Consider the following 14,935-nt stretch of genomic DNA (forward strand, 5'->3'; position numbering starts at 1 on the left):
CTCCCCGCCCCGCCCCGCCACTCCTCCCGTCTCCTGGCCTCGCCTCTCCCCACGCAGTCCCAGCGCCCGCCGGGCTCGGGCGCACTGCGCTCAGCGGTGCTGTCCCGGCTCCTCGCCGCGCGCGGCGCTGCGCCGCGCTATCCTGCGCTCCCAAGGCGCACAGCCCTCGCAGCCCCGAACCCCCAGCCTGAGCTAAGGCTCGGCCCCTGCTCTGCTCTGGGGCGCCCAACAGACTCGTGCCTGGCGATGAGCCTTGGCTTCTTTCTTCTAAGTTCCTCCCCGGGCGTCCAAAGCGAGAGAGACCAGACATCGAGGTCGTACAGGGACCTGAAGCCGAGCAGATAGAGCGGACACTGCTGCTGCTGGTTCCTCGTCTTTCCATCCCTTCTCGTTGGACCCCCGAAAGCTCCAAGGTTTTCCCCGGCAGGCAGCAGACGCCTGCTGCTCCAGCCGAGCCGGGCAGACTGAGTGAGCCCAAAGTCTCCCTTTCTCTTCCTGGGACAAGCAGCCCAGACTCTCAATCTAATCCTTCAGGCTCAGGGAAGGAAACCCAATCGGCTGTCCTGTCAAGGATGTCCTCCTAACCCGACGTACACCCCTCCACCTCCCACAGCCCCCCCGTTTTAGCAGAAGCCTCGAAGCCCTTGATGGCTCGGCTCGGCTGCCAAGCCAGGCCCGGGGACTGGAGGGAAGGAAGGAGGCAGGAGCTGCACAGCCCGGAGAGGCACTCCTGACCCTCGCCGTGGTCTGCTTCTTTTATGCCTCTCTGTAGGCCTTAGCACTCAGTAAGTAGGTGTGCCACAGATGTGCCTGGAAAGTCTACAAACCCGGCCAGGACTGGGGCCGGGGCAGCTCCACTATGGAAAGTCCAAACCTGCCTGGCATCCTCTCACCCTTTCACCCCCACATCTCCACAGGCTCTCTGACTTCTCTCCAGGGAGCAGACCTGGTTCTTTCCACCCCACCAGTTTAGGGAAAGGGAAGTGGCGCTCTGGGGTGAAAGCCAGTTCCTGGCAGGGCTGGGGACCCCCCAAAGCAGGCCCAGTGGGGGAGGGGGAGGCTCTCGGTTAGCCCTCTGAACCCGCGGGGAGGGAGGAGCAGGGGGAAAGAAGGCTTCCTCCAGCCCGTCTTTGCAGTGTTGCCCTCCCTGCTCCAACATCAAGCACTCCGGAGCCAGTAATAGTCAGAGCGGTATTAATAAAAGGATTGTCCAATCTGAAGGGTTCAAGTACCCCATGAGGAAAGAGTGTAGAGGGAGGCTTACAGCTCCTGATTTTCCAGTCCACTGCTACCTAGTATGTAGTACACACAAGGCGGGAGATCAAATGGCAGGGGAGGAGAGCAGAGGGAATGGGGGAGAGGGAGATACTGTATGCCACATAGAAACCGCATGCATGGATAGATCCGGGAAGTACAGCAGGGATGCCTAAGCTTTGGGGAGGGAGCTCAATGCAACTTTATTCATGGAACCGGCTTTGCCTTTTTTTTTTTTTTTTCTGAGGGGGGTGGAATCTGCAAAGAAAAGGGGGACCTGGGTTTATTTCTAGCATTTAAATAAGACTCATTTTTATTTGAGCGCTTCCAACTCTCAGGTAATTAGTAATGGGTTGGGGGGGGGGATAGTGGAGAGGAAAGAAAACCAGGGCTTCGGAAGATGGGGTGGGGTGGGGCAAAGGGCTGAATTTTCAGTGTGGATAATACTATTTCTCTACCATCACCCCTCCTGGAAAAATCAGACCAGGGGCTTCTCTGGTGTGCAAATGATTCTGATTCTTCCAGCTCCCTTGATGCTGGTACCTTTCCCTCTGTTATTTATTCTGGCTCTATCTTGTTCAAGTATAGTTGTTTGCAGGTTGTCTCCATTAAACTGTGAGCTCCTTGAGGGCAAGGGCCATTTTTGCCTCTCCTGGCATCCCCTGCACTTAAGCACACTACTTTGCACACAGAAGGAACTTAATGGATGCCTATTGACTGAACGGAAGTCACAAGGAAAAGCTGAGGAGGCCCTCAAGCTGGCTGAAACAAATAATATTTTAAAGCTGCTTTGATGAATCCAAGATAGCTCAAAGGGAAATGGGGAAATTTAAGGAAAATCCATTTCACTCTTGTTCCACTAACACAATACTCAGGCAGCAGCCTTCTTAGCCAAGCTGTCCAAGGCTTGTCCTTCAGTCCTGCCTAAATTAGCGTTAAGAGCCAACTAAGGCAGAACATCCAAGTTTTCTTTCTTGTAATTTACAGCAGGGCTCCTACCTATATAAAATAGGCACTTACGAGAGTGCCTATGAGAACTTGGATGCCCCCTCCTAGAAAAATTACTCAGTTCATCCTTTAGTTTCTGTTGCCACAAACAATAGGTCCTTCTTTCGTTCCTTCTTTTCTTTCCTTCCTTCCTTCCTTCCTTCCTTCCTTCCTTCCTTCCTTCCTTCCTTCCTTCCTTCCTTCTTTCTTTCCTTCCTTCCTTTCTTTTCTTTCCTTTTCCTTCCTTCCTTCCTTCCTTCTTTCTTTTCTTTCCTTTTCCTTCCTTCCTCCCTCCCTCCCTTCCTTCCTTTTCCTTTCTTCCTTCTATCTTTTTTTCTTTTTAAACACTTACCTTCTGTTTTAATATCAATTTTAAGATTGAAGGACAAGGGTTAGGCAATCAGGGTTAAAGAACTTGCCCAGGGTCACACAGCTAGGAGGTGTCTGAGGCCAGGTCCTCCTGACTCCAGGCCTGATGCTCCATCTGCTGAGCTACCTAGCTGCCCCTAAGCAACAGTTTTCTGAGGCTTTTCATGGCACCTATTGGATTTCCATTCCTGGTTACCAGGGATTAGACCTATGAAGAAAGCCAGAGGCAAGTACATATAGGAATGTGTACCTCCGTGCATGCAGCAAGATCTCTTGACTACCAGCAGTGGTTGGAGAGAATGGAGATACTCCACGAATCACATTCTCCCTACCAGACACTGGAGAGAATTCCAGATTTAGTCCTTGGATTCAAATCCTAACTCTACTATTTAATATCTATCTGGGTAGTCTAGGGCAAAGCAGCCATTCCCTCTCTCCATTTCCTCAACTATAATGGTACTGAGATTGAACTAGATGTCTTCAAAGATGTCCACGCTAGCCAACTATCTGTTCTAGGACTCAGTTTCCTAAACTGAAAAACAAGGAGATAGAATTAGATGACCTCAAAGATCTCTCCTATTTCTCTCTTATCTATGTGGCTGTGGCCAAGTCACTTAACTATTCTGGGCTTTTTTACTTCTCCTCAGATTTAAAATCAGGAGTGGTGTTATGGATAGGGCACCTGACTCAAAGTCAGGAAGATCTGGACTCAAATCCAGTCTCAGATACTTAATTGTTTGACTCTGGGCAAGCCCACTAACCTCTCAGGGCCTCAGTTTTCCCATCTGTAAAATGAGAGGAATAGTCTCAATGACCTCTAATGGGTCACTCCTAAATCCTGGATGCTATCATCTGTGATTCTGTGAACTAAATGGCCTCTACATTCCTAAATAACAAGGTCATCTACATTCCTAAATAAAATCTTCTATCTTATCATCTGTGTAACCTGGAGTGAGTGGCTTAATGGCTCTGGGTCTCATTTTTCTTCCTCTGCACATTATAAAAACTATCAGAAAACAGCTGGGTGGCATGGTGGATAGAGTTATGGGGTCTGAAGTCAGGAAGATTCATCTTCCTGAGTTTAAATCTGGCCTCGGACACTTACCAGTTGTGGGACCCTGGGCAAGTCACTTAACAATGTTTGCCTCAGTTTCCTCATCTATAAAATGAGGTGGAGAAGGAAGTGGCAAACCACTCAAAGATCTTTACCAAGAAAACTCCAATTGGTATCTCGGAGAGTTGGACATGACTGGACAACAACAAACAAGCAGAGGTTCTTAACCTGATATCTATGAACTTGTTTTGAAAAATATTTTAATAACTATTTCTTCAGTAGAGTTTGTAATCCCCCATGTATTTTATTTTGGGCACTGGAAAATCATGGTTCTGAGAAGGAATCCTGGGGCTTTACCAGACTGCCATGACAGTATCCATGATGCAAGGTTAAGAATTCCTTGATTAGACCATCTCTAAGATCAAAATTTATGATCCCATTAATTCAGTGAAAAAAAAAGCATTTCTAAAATGTCTACTATGTGCCAAGTACTGTGCTAGAGTTTAGGGCAGTGATGGTAAACCTTTTAGAGACTGAGTGCCCAAATTGCAACCCTCATACCACATGAGAGTCACTCCTTTAGCCCAGACAGGGGAGGGAGGAAGTGCTCCCATTGGGCTGCTAGGCAGAGGGGTGGGTGATGTGAAAATTGTCCTCAGACTCAGTGGAGAGGAAGAGGGTAGTAGCCCTCCACTCTGGCATGTGTGCCATAGGTTTGCCAATATGGGTCTAGAGTTTCTAAGAAAAAAAAAAATCCCAGTTCTTACCTTTAAAGATTTTATTTCCTCTATAGTTTTTTTTTAACCCTTAACCTTCCATGAGAATCAATACTGTGTATTGATTCCAAGGCAGAAGAGCAGTAAGGGCTAGGCAATGGACTTACCCAGGATCACACAGTTAGGAAATATCTGAGGCCAGATCTGGACCCCAGATCTTCTGCCTCTGAGCCACCTAACTACCCCCTCTTCTATGGTTTTTTAAAGATTGTATATCTTTTATAGTTTCCATATTCAGTCCAAAAGAAGTTATTTATAGAAAAATCAAAGGTTATTCTGATTGATTTCCCCATTCCTTGTCATCTCCCCTCTGCAAAAGGGGTTTTGAGTGGGGGGGGGGTTAAAAAATGTGTTTCAGGAGATGATGAAGGAAACAAAGGAAGAGGAAATGGAGACTCAAGAGGTCTGGGTAATTCATAATCTGGGATAATCAGACACTGACACACTGAGTCCAAGGATTAGGACCAGGCTCCATTCTGGCTTGTCTATGAAGATTTTAACTTTCTCTTATTAGAATCTTAATCTGAAGATTAGAGAAACATTGGTTGGAAGTCATCTACTGGGTCCATAGATGGAGGAGGGCTGACATCATGAACTCTGAGGGCTGCTTAGGATCAACTTGAGACTCTTAGCTCATTCTAAGTCCAGCCAGCCTGGGTGGGGGGAAAGTAATGACAAGCAGCCACTCAACAGGGGGAGTCGACTGCCTTTTAAATGTTAAATTGCTCAGATGTTTAAAATACTTCGTGTTTCTGAAACATCCAAAGAGCTCTGCCAAGTTTACAGATTAAGCCAGCTGAAAATAAAACACTGAGGAAGCTAAATTAAGAGCCCCCCTCTCTTCCTTCCAATCTCAAAAATGCATCCTAAGTTATCATTGTTAGCAGTTTAACAACTAAGTGTTGTGTTTTGCTACTTCTCAAATGGCAGATTCCGAATCGGAAGCCTTGACGCGAGGTTCCATTTGTATGGTGAATTACCAGAACTAAGCTAAAAATTGCTTTAGAAAAACGTTCCTTATGATATCAGGCCCCTGAATGAAAGGCTTTATCGTCCGTGCATGCATGCCTTCAGCCCATGTTGGCTGATCGCCGGATTTGTACATGGTAGGTGCTTAATGTTTGCTGAATCTAATTCTAAGTCACACTGCTAAAGGAGGCTCTCACCTGTGAATGAGTATGCCTACTATCTAGGGTACCCACAATTAATCAATATGCATTTATGAAGCACCTTCTGTGTCCTGGCATTGTCTTAGGTACTGGGAAGACAGACAAAGATAAAACTCTAAGGGCAGTCAGGTGGCTCAGTGGATAGAGAACCAGGAAGGAGATCCTGGGTTCAGGTCTGAACTCCAATGCTTTCTATGTGACCTTGGGCAAGTCACTTAACACCCACTGTCTACCCCTTACCACTCTTCTGCCTTGGAACCAATACTAAGTGCTGATTCTAAGACAGAAGGTAAAGGTTTGGGGGTGAGGGGAAAGCTTGTCCTTGTCTGAGTACTTTTTCTTTCAAAAATTTAAAAAAAAGTAGAGGTCTCAGGATCAAGTCAATGCTATTTTGGGGGCTGCTGTTAACTTGGGAGGGGAGGTGTTAAATCTATAAAAATTATTTATAGTGGGGAGAAGGGAATCCCAGATCTTAAACTTCAAATAGGATGTCTCCTGGTGAAAAGAGTTCAGGGCTAGGAGCCAGGAGTCTGGATTCCATCCTAGAACGTGGCCTTGAACTTCACTTTTTCACTGGTGGTATGAAGGGGAAATACAATAGAAAGTACCCAAGATTTGGAGTTCCGGGTTCAAATCCTAGCTCTGCTACTCCTTCCCCAGATGATAGTGGGCAATTCCCCCTCTGGACATCCGTTTCCACTGTGAAATGAGGAACTGGACTAGACTGTCTCTGAGATGCCATCTAGCCCAGATCTAGGCTCCTGCGACTGGATGAGCTCTAAGTTTCCTTCCAGCACAAAATGATGAAATTTGACTCTACTTTTGAGTTAAAAATTGGTTGCCTTTTTCTATCAGCCACTAGGATGAATGTTTTGGTAGAGTTGCCATGAAACCAGTGACTACTTCTGAGACACTCAAATGGAGATCACAGTAAGAGTTGCTAAATATATATATATATATTTATATGTGAGAACAATGTTCATCCACCCTGTCTCAGTTACTGTTAATAACTCAGTACAACAGGGAGTCTTTATCTGTTTATGGGTCTGCTGGGAGGAGTGGCCCATGCCTCTGGGGAGGATCAAAGCCTCTTTCATCCCTCCCCTTCTTTCCACTCACATTGTCATCACCCTAGTTCAAGCCCTCATCACCCATCTGCTGAAGTATCACAAGAGCCGCCTAATGGGTCTCCCAGCTTCTAGGTTTTCCTCTGTTTAGTCAGTCTTTCACATAATTACCAAAAGAATATTCCTAAAACGCAGGTCTAATCAAATCACCCAATTCTAGCTCAATAACCCTCAGGGTCTCCCTCTTGCCTCTAGAATAAAACCCCAAACAGTTAAAATCCTGCACATTTTGGGCTCCAGCCTGCCTTCCCAGTGGGATTTCCCACTCTTCCCCTTTTGCTCCCTAGATGCTCACACCACTGTTATTCAAACTTGCCATTCATCTTCCTCCATGTCACCTCTCGGCCTCCAAAAGCTCTCTAGGTCTTTCCTGATCCTCTCATTTGTTAGCACTCTCTTCCTCTTCAAATTATGGCATCTGTTGGTGAATCTGCCTATGGAGGACGAGATGTGTGATTTCCCTGGGGAAGGGGACTCCCAATGAGGAAAAGTCCCACCAATGCAGATAAGGCACTATTGGGTGACTTCTTGATTTAGAGAGTAGCCTGGGGCACCTAGAGGTGGAATCATTCCCCCGTGGTCCCTCAGCCCAGGGGTAGGAGTCAAACCCAGATCTTCCAGACCAGGAGACCACCTTGCTATGCTATCTATATCTATGTATCTATATCTATCTCTATCTCTATATCCATATCCATATCTATATCCATATCCATATCCATCTCTCTAGGGCATCACTCCAGTAGCTCTTAGAGGGGGAAGGTTCACTTTTGCCTCTGAATCTTGGCACTTAGAAAACAAAAGGCCTCTGAGGTGGAGGAAACAATGAGATTTGCCAAAGGACCACTCCTTAGAAGAAGCCCGCCATGCCTTGGGCAATGATTTCCTTCCCTAAGCCTCCTCTTCCTCTTTTGCAAATTGTCACATTAGAATATCTCTGAGATCCACCCATTTCTATGAATTTCCCAATGAGTTCTAGAGCTAGAGGCTACATAACACAAGTCTCTTCTTCTGGAGCCAGACTTTTCTTTTCTTTTCTTTTCCCTCCCAGCCTGGTAGGACACCTGCAGCCCTCCAAGGAGTGGAAGCTCATTGGGGAAAATACCTGGGGAGAATACCTAGAGGATCTATTCCAGAAGGTTGTTTGGGAGAGGCTGTGTCTTGTAGAGTGCTTTGGAAACCTTAAAGCAATTTATAAATATCAATTCTAAATCAGTTTTAGACTGTAAGTCCCCTGAGGCCTAAAAGAGAGATCTATATTTAGATGAATATGAGTGTCTATGTGTATGCATGTATACACACATATAGACAAATATGGAAATACAGAAATAGATAAGAAATGCAAATACATAGACATATACATCACAGCACTTGAGATCACCTTGCTAGAGTCAAGGAGCCACAAGGGAATGTGAATTTGAGGGTGAAAGAGCCCTGGATGGACCTGGTACTGAACTCTGCTTGGGATCCTGAGTTTAAGTTATTTCATTTTTCTGCCTAGGCTTCAGAAATCCTCTAGATTGGCCAGGTCTACAAATTAGTTTTTTTTTCACTAATAATACGGACCATTTTCCTTATATTAGATGATCTTATCATCACGTGGGAATGAATGCCTGAAAGAGTAAACATTTTTGTTTATTCTAGGATGCTGTTTTTCAAACCAAGTTTTCTTGGAGAAATGTAGGAAATGAAAGAGCCCAGTCAGTGGTCACTAAAGTTAGTAGGGGATGACGAGATGATGAGGGACAGGCCAAAAGACAGCAACAAAGAAGGACCTGCTTTACATACCCTTCACTGCCGCCCAGGAACAGGCTAACTGGAGTGTCAGCAGAGGAGATTGCCAGTCAGTTGCCCAAGCCCAGTTGGTTACTGGGAAATGAAAAAATTCCCCATTTTGACAAGGCCGAGGCCCCTCTGTTTTCTGCCCACTTGCTAATTCTTGACATTCTGACTTAAGGCTGTTTAGCCCAGGCTATTCTGCTCCCTTTTGGATCTGAGGGGTTCCTCTTCTCTGTGCCCTATTGTTCTTCTGGCTCATATCCCTTGGAGACATCTGGCTAATCCAACAGAACTAGTCTCCAACCTTACCTGCCACCTCCCCTCAGTTCTGTAACTGGCCATTTTTAAATGGAAACCATATTACTTAGCACTCTCTGAACGGATGCTGTAATATCTCATGCTCTGGCAGCTGTAAAGCCAAATCCTACACCATTCTGTACCTGGGTTGCTACAATTGATCATGTCGGCACAACAAGAGGGAAATAAATAATTTTAGCAGCGTTAGTTTATGACTTGTACTACTGAAACACGGGGAGGAATAAATATTTTCCAAGTGAAAAAGTAGAGAAAGAAATCTTACTTCTGGACATCACAGAGTATAGTAAACCACAAAGGGAACAAAAAAGTGTATGTATGTGGGGGAGGGAGGACTCCATAAAACATATCCTATTTAACCCCCAAATCTACATTCAAATATTGGTACTCACATCTGACTGACACCTACACAGCAAGAAAGTTCAGACTAACAACAAACTCAACTCTCTTTGCCACCCACTTGCCCATGACTCATTAATCCTGCTTTCTGAAAAAGCACATATGCTCAAAAAGAAGCATCATGGGAAAGGGCAAAGGTTGAGCTCCTGAATCCCTTTTAAAAGCTAGATCCTAAAGAAGGATTTGATCTTGAGATTTTGTACATTCATCAGTTCTTTTCCTCTCTTCTATTTCCTTTCCTCCTCCTCCTCCTCTCTCTCTCTCTCTCTCATAAATAATATCATTGAATACTGAGAAACAAGACTGTGAAAGTTGGTGGAGGATGCTATTTTGTGGATGCTCAGAGGAAGGACTGATCAGAGCCTGGATTCAAATACTCATCCTTAGCTTCCAAAGTCCTGTTTTCTTTCTACCATTCCCTAAACCCTTTTGGGAAAAGGGAGACTCACTCTTGGCACCCCATTGTACATTTAGGATTTTTTTTTTTTTTTGCCCTGCCCAGTCAGGCAAGTGCTGCAGGATTTCTGCTGACATGAATTTTAGGAGCTTCTGAGTAGGGATGCAAGGTGAACAGATGCCAGGAAGATAAACAGCCATAAATATCTCAGTTCTGTGTGGCTTTAGATCCCTTCACAACCTGGCACCTTCCTACCCTTCCAGGCCTTTCTTCTATATGCTCTATGATAATGGTTCTCCAATTGTGGTTTAGGGATCCCTAATACCCTTTTTAAGGGGTCCATGGGGTCGAAACTATGTTTATAACAATATTAATACATATTAATTACTAACATGTGGATATTTCTAGATGTAACCCAATAAGCAAAAGCTTTTTAGGAGGTGCTCAATAATTTTCAAGAATGTAAAGAGGTAGAGGCAGGTAGGTAGTCCAGTGGATAAAGGGCCAAGCTTGGAGTCGAGAGGATCTGGGTTCAAATCTGAGTGCAGACACTTTCTAGCTGTGTGACTAACCCTGGGCAAGTCACTTAACCTCAGTTAGCTAGCCCTTGCCCTTCTGTCTTAAGAGTTATTACTAAGACAGAAAGTAAGAGTTGAAAAAAAAAAAGTCTTTGATTTGACTTAAAACAACAACTCTGCTTGTGAGTGTTAACAACACTGCTGGTCTAATTTCCCCTCTTTCCTTTCGATGGTTGGGAGGATTTGTCAAACTAAAAAGACTTTGGCGCTCCCTCCCTTTTATCCAAACCAGATTGTACTTGGATGCAGAGGCCAAGACACTGTAGGTTCCTTCAAAGGAACCTGAGGTTGGATTAACATAAAAGCTGGATGCCACAGCAGGGGCTGCCTTCTTTGGCTGGCTACCCTATGATTCTGGTTTCAAGGGGAAGCCAGCATCCGAAGAGGATCTAGGCCAAAAAAACTGAGCCTTTCCTATCGAAAGGTACTCCTACATTCGAAGAAGGTACATGGAAGACTTGGGGTACAACTTAAAAATGTGGGCTTGGCTTGGGTTCCCTTGAAAAAAAGAAGAGGAAAGAACTGCTTCACTTTATGCTTATTGCCCACCTTCACTTTACCTTCAAAAGGACACATGGACACACACACACACACACACATACCCCCATTGGAAAAACCTAAAGGCTGGTAGGATTTCTTGAGTAAGAGAGAAGATGATTGAGAAAGATCTGTGGAAAAGGGACACTGTGAAGTCCCTCCTCAACTAGCCTCTCTTGCTGTTCCTCATGAATCACATTTTATTTTCATCTCCATGCCTTTGTCCAGTCTGTCCCCCATGCCTGGAATGCCTTTCCTCCTCATCTCTGCCTGTGAAAATCCCAAATTACCTTCAAAACTCAGCATATTACACATGTTAAGAAATCTGGAGTCAGACATGGCAAGCATGACCCATTAAAACTGTGTCTATGAACACCCACCATCATTCCCCATCTCTCATCTCCCACGCCGATTCCTATAATGAACCATCTCTTGGGGGCTTGAACCCAAATTAAAAGCATCCATTCTGGCCCCCCCGGAGGAGGGCATGTGCTCTGAGGTCCTCTGCCCAGGGAGGGAGGACACATTTGGACTCGGCTCCCTACACCCACCTCACCTGATTGCCACTTTGATCAATGGCCTTGGTGTGAGAGCCAGCTGGCCCGAGAACGGTCAGTAACACGCGAGAAGAAAGCGGCACCGATAGCTTACAGAAGGGAGAGGTATTTCTTTCTCCTCCCTTTCCCACATTAACTCCCACCAGGCCTAATTCTTGACATCCAACACTCCCACCATGGGCCATCTGTTCATGTGCCAGAGACTGGATTAATACTCCAACATGAACCAGGAGGGAGGGAGATGGGGAGAAGCCAGCTCGGTCTATGCTGTCCGGGACGCATCCAAAATGGAGGCTTCTGGGAAATGGACAAGTGAGCCAGCTTTCATGTGCTGGGACCGAGCTGTCCCACTCCTCACCTCGACAGGCCCCCTCCTCCATTTGTGTTCCTCCCCTGTCTACTCTTCCCATCTCTGGGAGGTAGGAAAGGAGGGGAGAGACTCGAGTGGGCAAGTATTACAGCATCCTGACAGGATTCCATTATTAGGTATCCTAACCAGGCTTGCAAACAGCAACTCGCCTATGGTAGATAATCCCTTAAACTTTGGCTAGTAGTGAAAAATGCTGTTTCCATGAAAAGAAAAGACATCACCCTTTTTTTACCTCTAAATTTCTATGGAAAAGGACCATCTGGAATGAGAACTGGGTGGGTGGAATGGCTGTGGGTGGGTTGTTAACTTTCAGAGGGTGACACGCATTAGAGTAGCAGAGATTTAGACTTGGAAGGGACCTTAGCACCCTCTTATTTTACAAAAGAAGAAGCTGAGGCCCAGGGAGGGAACAAAGGATCAAAGTTAGATCTAGAAGGAAATTAAAATCATTTTACAGATGAGGAAACTAAGCCCCCTGGAGAGGGTACATAGGATTATACATTTAGAACTGAAAGGGCCTTTAGAGGTCATTTAGTCCCACTCCCCTTGTTTTATAAATGAAGAAACTGAGGCCTAGAGGGTTTAAGTGACTAACCCTGGCAGACACGGTCAAAGGCAGGATTGGAACCTGGCTTCTCTGATGCCAGTGCCCCTTCCCTCTTTTATAACATCTTCCTTCCTAATTTCCTCATAAATCAGTGGGACTGAAGAAGGGTAAGTTACCAGCAGTTCCCATTCCATCCATTCACGTACAATTCAACCTCCCAAACCCAATACTTTGGCTCTGAAATACTCCTCCCAGGCTCCAAGCCAGCCATAACATGGTACTACGTGCCTACTAAAGATATTTTTCAGCTTTGTATTGTAAACACACATGTTGCACTTTTAAAAGAAAAGCCCAAAGGGGGGTGCTGAGTGTGCGTCATCACAACTCCTTTCATCTACAATCTACAGAGGGAGAAATTTGAGAAAAGAACATGAAAACCTGGAAGCAGAGTCCCTGAACACTGCCATGTTCTAAGCCTGGCCTGGCCTTCATCTGGCCACTTCTGGCCAAGGAAATATGCAGACCACATCAGGAAGTCATTGAGTGATTTCTGATTTCCCAAAAATCAAATTAAAACACACACACACACACACACACACACACACACACACACACACACACAACCAAAAAGCCTGAATCAGGCTGAAGGGAAGGGGCCTGGTCCCACATGGGATTTTGGAACATGAACATTTGGCTTTGAAAGAAGCTTGTTGCAAAGATGTGTGTCCTCAGCAGAGTAGATCTGAAGCCGGGGAGACAAAGTTCATATTCAGTTGTGCCTTAGCACTATTTGAATCCTCCATATTTTGGGGGGCAGTACTAAATCCAGAAGAAAAACGCCAGGCACTGTGGGATCTGAAGGCTAAAATTTTTTTAAACTAATTTTCCAAAATAGTATCTATATGAGATAATATTTATAAAGGACTTTGCAATCCTTAAAGCAACATATAAGTGCAAGCTATTATTATTATCTGAAGCTCAGAATGCCCTTTCAAGCCCACCCCTTCCCAGTTCTCTCCCTTCTCTCAATTTAATTCTATTCAATTAGCATTTAAGTACCTACTGTGTGCCAGTCTCAGACCTAGAAACTGTAGACACAACGATAGAACTATTCCTGGCCTCAAGGAGCTTTCATTCTATTATTATTGAAGTAGTCCTCAAATTCCATCTCCCCATTGCAATTTTTTGCTGTCTCAGTTGGTAGGTAGAATTCCCATAGTTCTTCTTGACAGATTCCCTAATTTTATAAAGTAACCCCTGATTCCAGGGCCTAAAGTAATTTTACTCTTTATTTCTATGTGTAGAAATATGTGTTCATTAGCCTGTCCACTCATTCATTTATTCATTCTTTATTCATTTATTAATCTTCCTATAGTCTGCTCCCTACAGAGCTTGGTTAATTTGTTTATATTTTATATCACAATACATTTTAAATATATTGTTTCTCCGGAAAGAATGTGAGCTCCTTGAGGGCAGGGACAGTTCTATTTTTATCTTTGTCTCCCACATCTGGCAGAATGCCTGGCACAACATAATAAATGCTTTCTAACTTACTGATGGTGTATACAAGCTACAGTGTCTGCCTTACAGAGTGAGGGCAAAGACTGGGTCTCTCTGATTCCCTGGGTACAATGTCAGGCACACCTTCCCTGCAATTGTGGGGAGGAGGAAGAGCCACCCATCCCAACAGGGACAGGATTTGGAGTCTGACTTGGGTTACGTATCCTGAGTCTGTTATTTATTATCTTGGTGACTGGCCATAATCCTCATTTTCCTCATCTATAAAATGGGAGGATAGGCTAAATGATCTGGAAGGTTTCTATGAGCTCTAAATCTCTCATCCTTAGTCAGCACTAAGAAATGCTAAGATGGCTGAATTTCATTTTGACCTTTCTAGGGTAAGAAAAGAGAAGAGACAAGTTTGGGTTAGAAAATAATCTTTCGGTATTTACTGGGCCCAAAAACTCTTCCTCCAGTAGTACCGTTACAGGATTAACATTATGCAGCCTTTGGCTTTCCCCAGCAGAAAAGAGCTGATTTAGGAGAGTTGATTATTTCCATGATGAAGAAAAAATGATTAATTTGCAGCCTTTCCAGGGAGGAGGGTAACACCTGAGATACAGCAGGCAGCCAAATAACTAGGATAGAAATTACCTGCCTGAAATGTGTCGGAGGGAAACTATCAAAACGCTTGCCGAGAGCTCTTACTATGTCACTTTTAAGAGAATCAACAAATGCAAAAGAACTTGATAAATATTTTCCATAACAAAACACAATTGGTTGCAATGGGATATAGCTCTGTTCCTCATTAGTTACCCCTCACTTGTCAGACAAGCTCCATATCTCACGGAAATCCACTGTGGATTCTTTATAGTTTGTCGGGAAATGTGACTCTCCCGTTTCCTTTATGCCTTCTGCTTTCAGGGGCTGTCTTTAAGCCCTCCAGCACAGGCTTGCCTCCCTCTTCCCTGAGGAGATGGGGCTTGGAGCATCCAAAGAGAGTTAAAAGCGGGTACCAAGTCCCTGCTTTTGAAGTTGCTCAACAGCTGATGAGTGGGACCAGTCCAAGCATCCATTATCAGTGGCTACCAGGGTACCACAGGGTCTAGGGAGGTGATAAAGTACTTGGCTGATACCAGGGAGGGGGAAATCATCTCTCTCTCTCTCTCTCTCTCTCTCTCTCTCTCTCTCTCTCTCTCTCTCTCTCTCTCTCTCTCTCTCTC

This window comes from Gracilinanus agilis, chromosome 4 (genome assembly GCF_016433145.1).
Source record: "Gracilinanus agilis isolate LMUSP501 chromosome 4, AgileGrace, whole genome shotgun sequence".
In the NCBI taxonomy this organism is placed as follows: domain Eukaryota; kingdom Metazoa; phylum Chordata; class Mammalia; order Didelphimorphia; family Didelphidae; genus Gracilinanus; species Gracilinanus agilis.